Source organism: Moschus berezovskii, chromosome 6 (assembly GCF_049115385.1).
Source record: "Moschus berezovskii isolate FMDL1 chromosome 6, NW_MosBer_1.0, whole genome shotgun sequence".
Lineage (NCBI taxonomy): Eukaryota > Metazoa > Chordata > Mammalia > Artiodactyla > Moschidae > Moschus > Moschus berezovskii.
Genome location: NC_142465.1, coordinates 111,899,434 through 111,913,552, shown reverse-complemented (window position 1 = coordinate 111,913,552; position 14,119 = coordinate 111,899,434). Strand labels below are relative to the sequence as shown.

The window sequence follows — 14,119 nt, the reverse complement described above, 5'->3', positions numbered from 1 at the left end:
CGATGATTTGTAAGCACAGAAGTAAACCTCCTGTGACCTGTTAAGCCCACTTTGACTTACACAAACAAGCAACTTGAAAAAAAAAAAAAACTGAAACAAATATACACAGAATAAAATGCACAAATAAATATACAGCTCGATGAATTTTGACATTTGTGTACACCCGCGAAACCACCACCAGATCCAGGTGCATCTAACCATGAAGCAAACCAAACTGGTATGCTGCACAAAAATGGGGAAAAGAATCTCTGATACGCCTCTCTGAAGTTATTTTATTGCTATTGTCAGGTTTATTTTGACGTTTAGAGATAGTTAACTCTTTTGGGGGGTGAGGTGGAGGTGTGGGAGGTCCACTCAAGCAGGATCTAGAAACACTCTAACAGGCACTAGGCAACCCTCCCCCAGGATGGAATAGTCTGCTTGTTTAATTTTTCAGGATCCCTAACGTCTAAGAGATGTTCACGAAAACACTCAGGCTCCAACCTACTGCCATCATGTGTTTGCACACACCCTTCTGTTTACAAAGGGGTGTGAAGCAACTCAACTTTCACGTGGAACTGGGTGCTTTCTCATGTAGAACACCACAGACGTAATCCCTCTAGCCTTTTTTTGGCCAACCATTGCTTTTCATGGTAGAACAGAAACGGCAGACAATGTTTTCGGGTCTTCAAGTCTCCCTTTTCTAGCTTTGTCTAAGAATTTAAATGAATGGAATAAAAAAGATTAAAAAAAAAAAAAAGTGGGGACTTTTCTGGCGGTCCAGTGGTTAAGACTCAACACTCTCAGTGCCAGGGACTCAGGTTCGATCCCTGGTCAGGGAACTAAGTTCTCACAAGCCCAAGCCCTACATCATGGCCAAAAAGGGAAACAAAACAACCCCCCACCCTCAGTTTGGAACACAATCCATGCATCAGAATGGAACAAACAGCTCTCTCCAAGGACAATTTAAGATGATCAAATTTTAAGATCTTTTTCTATTTATTTTTTGGTGTGGATCATTTTAAAAGTCTTTATTGAATTTGTTACAATATTGTTTCTGCTTTATGTTTTGCTGTTTGGGCATGTGGGATCTTTTTAGCTTCCTGACAGGGATCAAACCTGCATGCCCTGAATTGGAAGGCACATTCTTAACCACTGGACCATCAGGGAAGTCCCTGAAGTGAAGTGAAGTGAACTCGCTCAGTCGTGTCCGACTCTTTGCGACCCCGTGGACTGCAGCCCACCAGGCTCCTCCATCCATGGGATTCTCCAGGCAAGAATAGTGGAGTGGGTTGCCATTTCCTTCTCCAGGGGATCTTCCTGACCCAGGGATCGAACCCAGGTCTCCCACATTGCGGGCAGATGCTTTAACCTCTGAGCCACCAGGGAAGCCCATCCCTAAGATGATCTAAACTAAACCATGGATTCTTTTTTTTTTCCCCTTCAAATTAAAGTACAGTTGATTTACAATATTGTGTTAGATGTACAGCATATCGATTACTTTCACTGATTATACTTTATTATATGTTATTACAGGGTAATGGGTATAATTCCCTCTGCTGTACAGTATATCCTTGTTGCTCATCTGTTTTATACATAGCAGTTTGTATCTGTTAATCCTGTACGCCTAATTTGTCCCTCTCCTCTTTAATCATGAGATTCCTTATGTTGCTTAAGGATGAAGAAATGCTCAAATCTTAGCACTTCCTATTTTATACTATATAACACAAAAATTTTAGCTTATTAATTCACGTGGTACTCATAGCTTTCCATCGGTGTAGGACACCTCTTCTTAGTAAATGCTGTGTTTATATTGGACACGTTGACGGTCAAGCCTTAGCCCAAGGAAGCAGGCACACCATTTCTACCATGAAGCATAAGACAGGCTGCAGCTGGGGTCACAGTGCAGCTTGCCCACTTCTTCTCTGTCCGCTAGAACGGCTTCTTAGCTTATATACTATTTTTCAAGGTATGCCAAATGTTTAGCATTTATATATAAAATCAAGAGAATGGAGAACCAAGCAAAAAGAAGACCCCAAAGGCGGGGATTTCCATTTCCCCAGAGCACATTTTCTAAAAAATTTTATTTATTTATTTTTGACTGTGCTGACTTTAGTTGCTGCCCAAACTTTTCTCTAGTCCTGTGAGTGGGGGCTACTCTCAAGTTGCAAAGTGCAGGCTTCTCTTGCTGCGGAGCACAGACTCTAGGCCACGCGGGCTTCAGGAGGGATGGTGCACAGGTTTAGTTGCTCCATGGCGTGTGGGATCTTCCTGGACCAGGGATCGAATCTGTGTCTACTGCACTGGCAGGAGGATTCTTTACCACTAAGCCACCAGAGAAGCCCAGCGCTCTTTAACATGCTTAGTAATGTGTTTATTATTTATTTGTTCATTCCTCCCACCCCAACCCTTGGCACATTTGACAGTCGCTCACACCAATGTTTGGAGTAGCTGTTTTTCCTCCCCTGCTCCAGTTTGTCAGTTACCTTCCTCCTCACTTAGTGGGGGAAGTGAGCCCACTTTTGTGGACTTCTGCCCAAGCCTGACTATCATTCCAGATGCACAGTTTTTGTTTTTTTGATATTTATTTATGCATTTGGCTGTGCTGGGTCTTACTTGCAGCAGATCTTAAGTTGCGGCATGCGGGTTTTTTTTTTTTTTTTTTTGAGGATAATTGCTTTATAATGTTGTTAGTGTATGGTGTACCGCAACGTAAATCAGCTGTAAGTATACAAAATCCTCTCCTTCGTGAGTCTCCCTCCTACCCCTCCATCCCACCCCGTACGTCATCAGAGAGCTCTGAGCTGACCTCCCTGTGCTGTACAGGAACTTCCCACTAGGAACCTATTTTACACATGGTAGTGTATATATAGGGCTTCCCTGGTGGCTTAGATGGTAAAAAATTTGCCTGCAATGCAGGAGACCCAGGTTCCATCACTGGGTCAGGAAGATCCCCTGGAGAAGGGCATGGCAAACCACTCCAGTATTCTTGCCTGGAGAATCTCATGGACAGAGGAGCCTGGTTAGCTACAGTCCATGGGGTCGCAAAGAGTTGGACATGACTGAAGCAATAAAAGACGCTTACTCCTTGGAAGGAAAGTTATGACCAACCTAGATAGTATATTAAAAAGCAGAGACATTTTTTGCCAACAAAGGTCCATCTAGTCAAGGCTATGGTTTTTCCAGTGGTCATGTATGGATGTGAGAGTTGGACTGTGAAGAAAGCTGATTACCGAAGAATTGATGCTTTTGAACTGTGGTGCTGGAGAAGACTCTTGAGAGTCCCTTATACTGCAAGGGATCCAACCAGTCCATCCTAAAGGAGATCAGTCCTAGGTGTTCATTGGAAGGACTGATGCTAAAGCTGAAACTCCAATACTTTGGCCACCTCATGCGAAGAGTTGACTCACTGGAAAAGACTCTGATGCTGGGAAAGATTGGGGGCGGGAGGAGAAGGGGATGACAGAGAATGAGATGGCTGCATGGCATCACCGACTCGATGGACATGAGTTTGAGTGAACTCCGGGAGTTGGTGAGGGACAGGGAGGCCTGGCGTGCTGTGATTCATGGGGTCACAGAGAGTCGGACACGACTGAGTGACTGAACTGAACTGAACTGAAGCAACTTAGCAGAGTGTCAATATGTCAATGCTGCTGTCTCAATTTGTCCCACTCTCTCCTTTCCCTGCTGTGTCCACAAATCCATTCCCTATGTCTGCATCTCTATTCCTGCCCTGCAAATAGGTTCATCTGCACCATTTTTTCTAGATTCTCTATGTATGGCATTCAGGAACTTTGGTTGCAGCATGCAAACTCTAACATGACATGTGGAATCTAGCTCCCTGACCAGGGATTGAACCCGGGCCCCTGCATTGGGAGTGTGGAGTCTTAGCCACTGGACCACCAGGGAAGTCTCCAGACACACAGAGTTCTTGTAAAACATCTCATACAAGGGCAAGCCTCCGTGAGAGGCTCCCAGAGGCTCTGCAGTCCCAGGAGAGACCCGGAAACCCTGAGAAGGTCACTTCCCATTCTCCGCCTTGTTTTCTCCGTTTGTAAAACCCAGCGCTGTCCTCATGTGTCCTCACCACACCCTCAAGGCTTCAAAGGGAACCATCATCCAGTCTCTAGTTCCCCTTTTCTCCCCAAATGCTAACAGCTTAGTCCCCCCAAACAACTAAATCAATGAATTCTGGATGGTCAATGGCAGGCATGGACCACTCGGGTCAGTTACTTGAAAATTTTGGCTTTAAACAGTACATGACATTTAGAAATCAATAGTAAACAACAAAGAACCTCACTGAGCTCAGCACTGAGACAAGTTGTTCCAACTTTAGGAAAGCTGGGACAGGGTTTCTGTGCTGTTTTCACACCCCGACACAGCGGGGAAGCTGCGCTTGGACTGAGTGGCCCCTTTGGAGTAACCGTTTATCAAGAAAGCGACAGACCCCATGATTATGTAAAGATGTGATTTTTATCCTTCCTGGGGTGTGAAGAGTTAACACCACCAAGGCTAGGTTGTGCTGTTTTACCCTTTGAGATTCCGGCTGGTTTTTTCTTTTTTTTAATAAAAAAACAACCTTTAACCCTATCCCCTTGGCAGAAAAGATCTAGCTGTGAGTTTGGCATCAGAGCCGACCCCTAGTCCTCCTGTGGGTCTGACATCATGCAAGAGATGAAAATGCCCAGGTCTATCCACAGAGGACTTTCCAGCAAGGCCTGGCTCAGCGCCAGCACCTATCCAAAAGGAAACAACCTGCAGACTCCAGTCTGTAAGGCTGCAGACAGCAGCGTCCTAGGATCTCGAGGAGTTACAAACCAGTGCTGAGTAAGATGGGTCTCAGTCCCCTCTCTGCGTTTGCAAAATTTGTCAGGATTTGACAAACAAATATTCCAGTGAATATTCATCGGAAGGACTGATGCTAAAGCTGAAGCTCCACTACTTTGGCCACCTGATGCGAAGGGCCGACTCACTGGAAAAGACCCTGATGCTGGGAAAGACAGAGGGCAGGAGGAGAAGGGGATGACAGATGGTTGGATGGTATCACCGACTCCGTGGACATGAGTTTGAGCAAACTCGGGGAGATGGTGAAGGACAGGGAAGCCCTGCGTGCTGCAGTCCGTGGGGTCACAAAGAGTCAGATACGACTGAGCGACTGGACAACAACAACAGGACAAATCTGTGAGGATCCCGAAAAAAATGACCTTGCCCGGCAGAGACAACACGGCCCCAGGCTGGGGAGAAGCAGCCTAGCTAGCTGTCTGCGCAAGTGGTAAAAGTTTGGAATTTACTCAGCTCTGGTAGCTCATGGCCGACGCCTACTTCTCTTGGAAAAGGGAACTGAAACGGGTTAAAAATCGTCCTTCTCTACCCCCGTCAGCCCTCCAGAGAGAGAGCCCAGGGTGCAGCACCCAAGCCTGCAAACGTGAAATGGCACTCAGGAAAGATGGCTATGCACTGTTCCTGCAGATGAGTCCATTTGTGTCATTGTCTGAGACTCCACAGAGGAGTGACGTCCTATGATATTTGTCCTTCTCTGCTTGACTTACTTCACTCAATACGAAAACCTCTAGGCCCATCTATGTTGCCGCAGAAACAGGCTCACAGACACAGAAATAATGATGATCACCAGAGAATATGAGGCGGGGGAGGATAAAATAGGAGTTTAAGATTAACAGATACACAGTTCTATGTATGCAACAGATAAACAACAAGGACCCGCTATATAGCACATCACATATGTGATGTCTTGTAGTAACTTGTAATGGAAAAGAATCTGAAAAAGAAATGTATATATTGTGTACATATATGTGCGTGTGTACATGTGTACATATATGTGTGTGTATACACACACAGACAGACATGGGGCTTCCCACGTGGCTCAGTGGTAAAGAATCCACCTGCCAATGCAGGAGCTGAAAGAGGCGCAGGTTTAACCCCTGGGTCAGGAAAAGCCCCTGCAGGAGGAAATGGCAACCCACCCCAGTATTCTTGCCGGGGAAATCCCATGGACAGAGGAGCCTGGAGGGCTACAGTCCATGGGGTGGCAGAGTCAGACACGACTGAGCGACAGACACATACTGTACGTCCGTATGTGTACACATGTGTAGCTGCATCGCACGCTGTACAGTCGGAACGAACACAATAGCACAAAACAACAGCACTTCAATTAAAAACAAATGTTCAAAAACGTTTGAAACGCAGGAGCCTCTCTCCTTTGCAGATGCTCTGCCTAATCTTTGCCCTCTCCTGCAGCCCAGGGCCACACTCCTCGTTTCCTAGCACTGCCCCCGGCACCCCCCGCCCCCACTCGCCCCCACTCCCAGGCTCCCTGAGGGTCTGCTCACCCCAGGTCACCTGCACTGAGAGGGGCCGTTTCCTAGAAAGCGGGCTAATAGGGAAGCAACCACTAGAGGGTGACATGATTACACACAAGCATGCTCCTGGGGACCGAGCAGGGCCAGAGCTGGCCAGGCGTCCAGCTGGAGGCCTGGAGAGGGAGCAGGCCTCAGCACAGGTGACCCACTGTGACGAGCACACTCACAGCAGTGTCTCCAGGCTTTGGTCATGTCTGTCTGTCTGTCTCTGTGTGTGTCTATCTCACACACACACACTGACCCATACTGGCTGGCTAACCAACCAGGGCCTCAGTTGTTCTGCACAAAAGCCACTCCTGGCCATGGTCCACGACTGTCAATGGCAGACTGCACATCTCAGCCTCTGCTTTCATGGCCCTCCTTGCAGCTCAGCCAGGTGGGAGGGCAAGCTGACATGGCTCTGCAGGGCAGTGGAGCTCAGGGGCTTAGAAAGTGGCTCGAGACCTGAACTATGGAGCTCAAGTTCCAATTCTGTGGGCCTGTTGTTCCTGAACACTTACCTGTCTGTGCCATGGCTTCTCCACCAGTAAATGGAGGTGAGCTGATGTGAGGAACAGCTAAGTTCATACTCGTAAAGACCTCTGAAGAACGTCTGCTGCTGCTGCTGTCACTTCAGTCGTGTCCGACTCTCTGCGACCCCGTAGACGGCAGCCCACTAGGCTCCCCGTCCCTGGGATTCTCCAGGCAAGAACACTGGAGTGGGTTGCCATTTCCTTCTCCAATGCATGAAAATGAAAAATGAAAGTGAAGTCGCTCAGTCGTGTCCGACTCTTAGCGATCCAATGGACGGCAGCCCACCAGGCTCCTCCGTCCATGGGATTTTCCAGGCAAGAGTACCGGAGTGGGGTGCCATTGCCTTCTCCACTGAAGAACGTCTAACACACAGTAAAAGCTCAGTAAATAGCAGCTGTTTTCTGACAGCCAGAAGCTGTGCTAGAAGGTTTTGTGCATTATCCTACTCAATCCTCACAAGCCCCCAAGATACAAAAGTCAATAGTCCCATTTCACAAATGGAAACACCAAGGCTCCAAGTGGTTAAATAGCTTGTCCAGAGTCACAGAGCTGATAAGAGACAGATTCCAGGTTTTAACTCAGAATCTGTCTGACTGAAAACCCATGTTCTGGAACTTGCTTGGAGGTTCGGTGGTTAGGATTCCTCACTTCTACTACAGGGAGCATGGTTTCGATCCCTGGTTGGGGGTCTTAAGATCCCACATGCCACGTGGTGCAAAGTAACTCAATAAAAATAAAATAAAAGCCCACATTCTTTCACTACATCACGGGGAAAACTTCGGACTTTGCAACAGAAGACTCAAAGGCAAAAGATGGGGGCAAGGGGCGGAACAAAATTTTTTAAACATTATTTGTATTTTACTAAAAAAGGAGAGCCTTCAAGAAATATAATTTAGCAAAATTTTTACAGCAGGAGAAGTTAAACCGGGGAATGGGAGGTTCTGGCAGCAGCAGCACCGGGGAACCTGCTGGACATGTGAGTTCTCAGCATCTCCCCAGACCTCTGACCCAAGGCCTTCCAAGTTACTCAGATGGACACGCAGGCTTGAGAGGCACAAGGAAGCCCAAGAGCTGATGCTGAAAACCTAGGTCAGAGGCAAAAGGCAGGACGTCTGTCTGGCAGACACTGAGTCTGGGACTGACTCTTCCTGCCTCAGGGAGGAGAAAAGGAGCGGCACAGAGCCAGGGCCAGCCCCACGTGAACGCCCATCTCATGACGCTCTTGTGAGTCGGCTGCTTCTTTCTTTTGACCTGCACATTACTCAGAAACAGGAAATAACATTTTTTAAATGTTTAACTGTCAGTAAGAATGCATCTGTGTAATTCGGGGGCACAACTGTGTGGGTTTTTTTTTTTTTTTGATGGTACGTTTATAAAAGAAAAAAAAACCAGAACAGCATTTGTTAGGTCCCTCCCAGGGGCCAGGTTCCACACAAGGATCCTCCCTCTCCACTGGTCCTCTAAACGGAGGACATTTTATTTATAACCATCAGCCGTTGGCACTTCCACCACTGATAACCAGTCACTATTTGCAGTGCGTTTCTGAGACCTTAGGGGCAGACACACCCTCTGCATCTCTTGTCTACTCCAGGACACAGAGCCCTGCACACCAGCTGTATGTACGTCCCCTGAACCATCAAATGATTGAAAACCTTGCCCAAGTGTTCAGTGCTTAGAAATGGCTATGTTTACAACACGGCTTATTCTTATTTTAGGGTTGTCATAGCTACCTGCTCGGTAACGAGCACCCAAGGTGTTTGTTACTATTAACAAATATTAGCTGATATTTGGGGTTTTTTGATCCAAGTAATTCTAATCCTTTGGTTGGGTGTTGGAATACGTGCAAATAGGTATGAGTTAACACGCAAAAGTTGCAGACGACAAATTTCAAGTGGCAGCCACATTTCCAGAGTAGACGGAGTGTCAATCCATCTGGGGGTGACACTCAACAGTCACTCTTTCTGCATGAGTTTTTCCACTTAGGACACAAAAGGGTACAGCCATCCTAAAGCCAACCAGACCCCAAACCCTTATTTTTCTTGGGGTAGATAAAGCCCTTGTCTACAGGATATAGTGAACTAATAATTTGGGAGTCAGTAAACAAGTGGTTTGGGGGTGTCCCCAGCAATCTGTTGATGTGAGAACAATTTTCACCTATTTTTCCTATTTATTTATGTCTTCATTTCACATTGTTTGCTGTGTCTTTCATTTTCACATTTACTATATCTTCCATATTTTCCTATATTTTCATTTTTAATTGTTGCAAAATATACAGTAAAATTTACCATCATAGCCATCTTAAAGCGTAGAATTACATAGTGTTAAGTACATTCACATGGTGCAACAAATTCCAAGAACTTGCTCATCTTGCAAAACTGACTCTATGCCCATAAACAGCCCCTCCCCCTAAGCCTCTGGCAACCACCCTTCCAGATTCTGGGATTTTTCACCACTCTGCACACCTCATATAACTGAAATAATACCTTATTATCTTTTTGCGATTGGTTTATTTCAATCAGAATAAAGTCCCCAAGTTTCCTCCATGCTGTGGTGTGTGAAAGCATTTCCTTCCTTTTTAAGGAAGGATAATATTCCATTGTATGGATAGACCGCATTGTGTTTATCCATCATCTGTGAGGGACACTTGGTTTGCTCCTGCTCAAACCATGAATCTCAGATTGGGGCTTGAACCCATGTGCTGAAACTTAAACCTGGCCAAAATCTAGTTCGGGACTCAAACCCACATGGCCAGGACTTGGCGGTGGTGGTGGTGTAGTCCTAAGTCATGTCTGACACTTGCAATCCCATGGACTGTAGCCCACCAGGCTCTTTTGTCCATGGGATTCTCCAGGCAAGAATATTGGCGTGGGTTGCCATTTCCTTCTCTAGGGGATCTTGCCAACCCAGGAATCGAACCCAGGTCTCCTGCATTGCAGACAGATTCTTTACCGACTGAGCTACCAGGCCAGGACTTGAACCTGCCCCAAACCCATGGTCCTCCAACTGAGATCATACACCTGGTTTCAGGACCTAATGAAGCTCAGGATCTTGATGTCGCATGGCGGAAAGAATTCAGTGAGAGACAAAGTGATAGGTAAGGAGTGGATTTATTTAAAGAGAAACACACTCCACGGACAGAGTGTAGGCCATCTCAGAAGGCGAGCATGCATGCTAAGCCACTTCAGTCATGTCCAATTCTTTGCAACCCCATGGACTACAGCCTGCCAGGCTCCTCTGTCCGTGGGGATTATCCAGGCAAGAATCCTGGAGTGGGTGGCTCTGCCCTCCTCCAGGGGAATCTTCCCAAACCAGGGTTTGAACCCGTGTCTCTTATGTCTACCTGCACTGGCAGGCATGTTCTTTACCACGAGCGTGAGAGCAGCCTCAGAAAGTGGTGTGGTTAGTTTTTATGGGTGAGGTAATTTCACATGCTAATGAGTGGGAGGATTACTTCAACTATTTGGGGGAAGGGGAGGAGTTTTCCAGGAATTAGGCCACCACCCACTTTTTGGCCTTTGATGGCTGGCCTCAGGAATGGTCACGGTGCCTGTAGCTGGATCACTTAGCTTGCTGATGTGTCACAACGAGTGTATACTAAAACTCAAGGTCAAGTCAATTCATCCACAATCTTGGACCTATTTGGTTCTAATCAGCTTATGTCCTGTCCTCTTAAAGGTTGTGCCCTACCCCCTTCCCTCCTGTTTCACTATCTTCTGTTGTTGCAAATAATGCTATGAACTTGGGTGTACAAATGTTTCCTCTAGACTGTGCTTTTCTTTTTGATATATACCCAGAAGTGGAATTGTTGGATCATAGGGTAGTTGTATTTTTAAGTTTTCGAAGAACTGCTATGCTGTTCCCTACAGCAGCTATACCATTTCACATTCCCACCAACAACACACCAGAACTCCAATTTCTCTACCTTCACCAACACTTATTATTTTCTATTTTGTTAACTGCAGCCATCCTAATGGGTATGAGGTAATGCCTTATTTGGTTTTGATTAGCATTTCTCTATTGATTAACGATGCTGAGCATCTTTTCATGTGCTCGTAGGCCATTTGTATGTCTTCAACCACATTTACCGAGTGCCTCCTACACAGGCATGTGACATGCCATGGATACAATAGAGTTAATATAAAACACACACAACATAGTTTAAACTCCTTGGATCCAAGGCCTGCCAGCTAGACTCTGGTTCACCATTTATGGACACATATATATTACATATATACATAATTTTCAGTCACCCAGTCTCTGGACCATAATGCTCTCCCTCTATTTTTGTGTCTCATATCATAGCCTAAACTGAAACCCCCACGAGGCCACGTGAAATTGTCCCCACTCTCACTTGCATTGGGAACAAAGTGAAATGTTGGAATGAGACAGAACTCAAACACTCATGCTTTCCCATAGTGTGACTTGTGGGAAGATCACTGTAGATTATCCAGCCAGTCTGCCCTGGAAGAACACAAGGAAATTGAGACCCAGAATGGAGAGGCACTTCCTCCTTACCCCAAGCTCAGCAGAGGGGGCACCTATGCCACACTGTGTCCCCACTTCTTCCTGATGCTTATTCTACTTTTAAACATCAACATAATCATATTGCTGAAAATCATGGTTATACGTTTGAACGTCTTAATTAAAAAGGCCCTGTACTAATAAAAGTCTAGAGTGCAACTCACTAAAAAGTTTTGGGAGCACTAGCAGCAGGTGGTCAGCTTCTAGAGAAAGCATTTCCAGGTACCACTAAATAAAGCAGGAGTGAAATCAAAGTCGATCAGTCGTGTCTGACTCTTTGAGACAGTCCATGGAATTCTCTAGGCCAGAACACTGGAGTAGGTAGTCTTTCCCTTCTCCAGGGTATCTTACCAACCCAGGGATGGAACCCAGGTCTCCCTCAATGCAGGCGGATTCTTTACCAACTGAGCTATCAGCGAAGCTAATAGGAGAGCAGGAGAAACAGGGTTAACTTAAGCTCCTTCACTCCAGGTCAGGCAACCCACAGCCCCACCCCTACGCAAATCTCCCCTCCCTCCAATTTGTGGTTGAGGACTTTGTGTTAGGGAGGTTTAAGTTGTTTTTGATTAGGGCCTTGATAACAACACAAACTGGAGAAGGCAATGGCAAGCCACTCCAGTACTCTTGCCTAGAAAATCCCATGGATGGAGGAGCCTGGTAGGCTGCAGTCCGTGGGGTCGCTAAGGGTCGGACACGACTGAGCAACTTCACTTTTCACTTTCACATATTGGAGAAGGAACTGGCAACCCACTCCAGTATTCTTGCCTGGAGAATCCCAGGGACGGGGGAGCCTGGTGGGCTTCCATCTATGGGGTCACACAGTCGGACACGACTGAAGTGACTTAGCAGCAGCGGCAGCAACAACACAAACAAAGTCTGCGCCCACAGACCAAGAAAAGTCACTTTACAGGGCGTGTAAGGTGACAGTTTAGGCAGCAGTGGTGGGAGACCACCATAAGCCTAGATATACCCCAGGACAAGAGTGCCAGCCCAGGTGCGCCCCAGAATTGTGACTCTATTGGACAGCACACTTGGAATCCTCTAGATGACCAGCACAACCCTGTATTATTTCACGTGCGTGCACATGAAGTCGCTTCAGTTGCATCCAACTCTTTGCAACCCTGTGGACTATAGCCAGTGAGGCTCCTCTGTCCATGGGATTTCCCGGTCAAGAAGACCAGAGTGGGTTGCCATTTCCTCCTCCAGGGGATCCCATCGCCTGCATTGGCTGGTGGGTTCTTCACTACTAGAGCTACCTGGGAAGCCCATTATCCCAGGAGGGTTATACAAATCTATGGGCCTCACACCAGGTGCAACTACGGGATGGGGTCAGGGGTGAAGGATTTTGCTTCTGCATTTCAGATGGAAGAACAAGAGAGGTAAGTGGTAAAGTCTAAAACGCATGATGCCTATTACCAATCTGTATGTACTTAGCCCACTACTGGTCTCCTGGGCAAAACAGAAGTGGCCAAAAGTGAACCTCATATACTAAATATGGAACGCAGTAAAAATCGTGTTCATGCCCTTAAAGAACCAATTAAACCATTCCCCACCCAACGCGAGATCTCAGCACCTTAGTTCCTCAACTAGGAATAGAACCCGGACTCCGCATTGGGAGCCCAGTCTCGGCACTGGACTGCCAGAGAAGTACCCCCAGTTTCCTTTTTTGATAGCTGAATCACGTTTGTGTGGATCCACAAATTCATTAAAAACAGAGGTTCATTTTCTGATTGCGGAATTCTTGGTCAGGGGAAGTTAAAATGAAACTCTGAAATCCTATCCTCTGAGTGGTTATTTAAAACCCAGGAGCCACTTCTAGACTATTTAATGATTCCAGCAAACACAGTTTATAAACGAACAGACATTTGCTGAAGCACTTTAAATCAAGCCCAATCGTCACTGTTTTACCCAAAGGCAAAACTGGGAAGGCACACACGAATTCACTGACTGTCACCGCAACTGGGCCCTTCACCGTCCAAGAGGCTGACAAAGAAGGCGATGCAAAAAAGGGCTTGGGGAGGCAGGAGGAGGCGACGGGGCGCCGCCCGGGGCTCCCGGCCGAGTGCGGAAGCGGAGGAAGTTGTGATGCGCAGGGACCGAAGGAGCGCACAGGCGGCGGTGTCTGGAAACACCCGGAACATGCTAGAAGGAAGTGGTAATGCCTAGATCCCCAGTGCGCACCGGGGGGACCGAGCTCGGCCAAGGGACGCGCGGACAGACCGGAGTTTCTCCCCAGTTTACCGCACAGGGCTGGAGAGAAAAGAACCGTGGGAAGCTGCCCACTGGGGAGAACCGAGGGGGTGGCCGCACAGACGCGCCGCGGGGCCCCGGGGACGCAGGCAGGGAGGGGAGCGGGGCGGCCCCCAGCCGGGATCTGGGGAGGACAGTCTTGAGGGAGGATAAAGGGAGCCAGCGGGAGGCTGAGCAGGGGGCTCCCGGGGCAGCCTCGGACCAGAGGCTCAGAGCCCAGACGCGGGCCGGGCGTGGACGGCAGCTCCCCGCAGGCGGCGACGGCGGCGGAAGCGGCTGCGGGCTCGGCCCACATCCCGACGGCGAGCACAGGGTTAACCCGCGGCGGGCCGGCGCTCGGTTTCCAGGGCAACGCCGGCAGTTCCGGCGCGCAGGCTCGTACCATCGCGCGCGCGCGGGGGAGCGCGGGGGGCGGGGGCGCGGAGGCGCGGAGAGCAGCGGGTCCGGCCCGGACGCCCCCGGCGCGGCCGCCGCTCGCC

The 14,119-nt window shown here is 47.9% G+C and overlaps 1 protein-coding gene across 1 annotated transcript in view; it reads right to left on the bottom strand.

Moving 5' to 3' along the window:
- WNT5B (Wnt family member 5B) overlaps nt 1-14,119 on the bottom strand; it is a 79,573-nt gene that overhangs the window by 23,403 nt on the left and 42,051 nt on the right. The gene's annotated exons all lie outside the window — the stretch shown is intronic.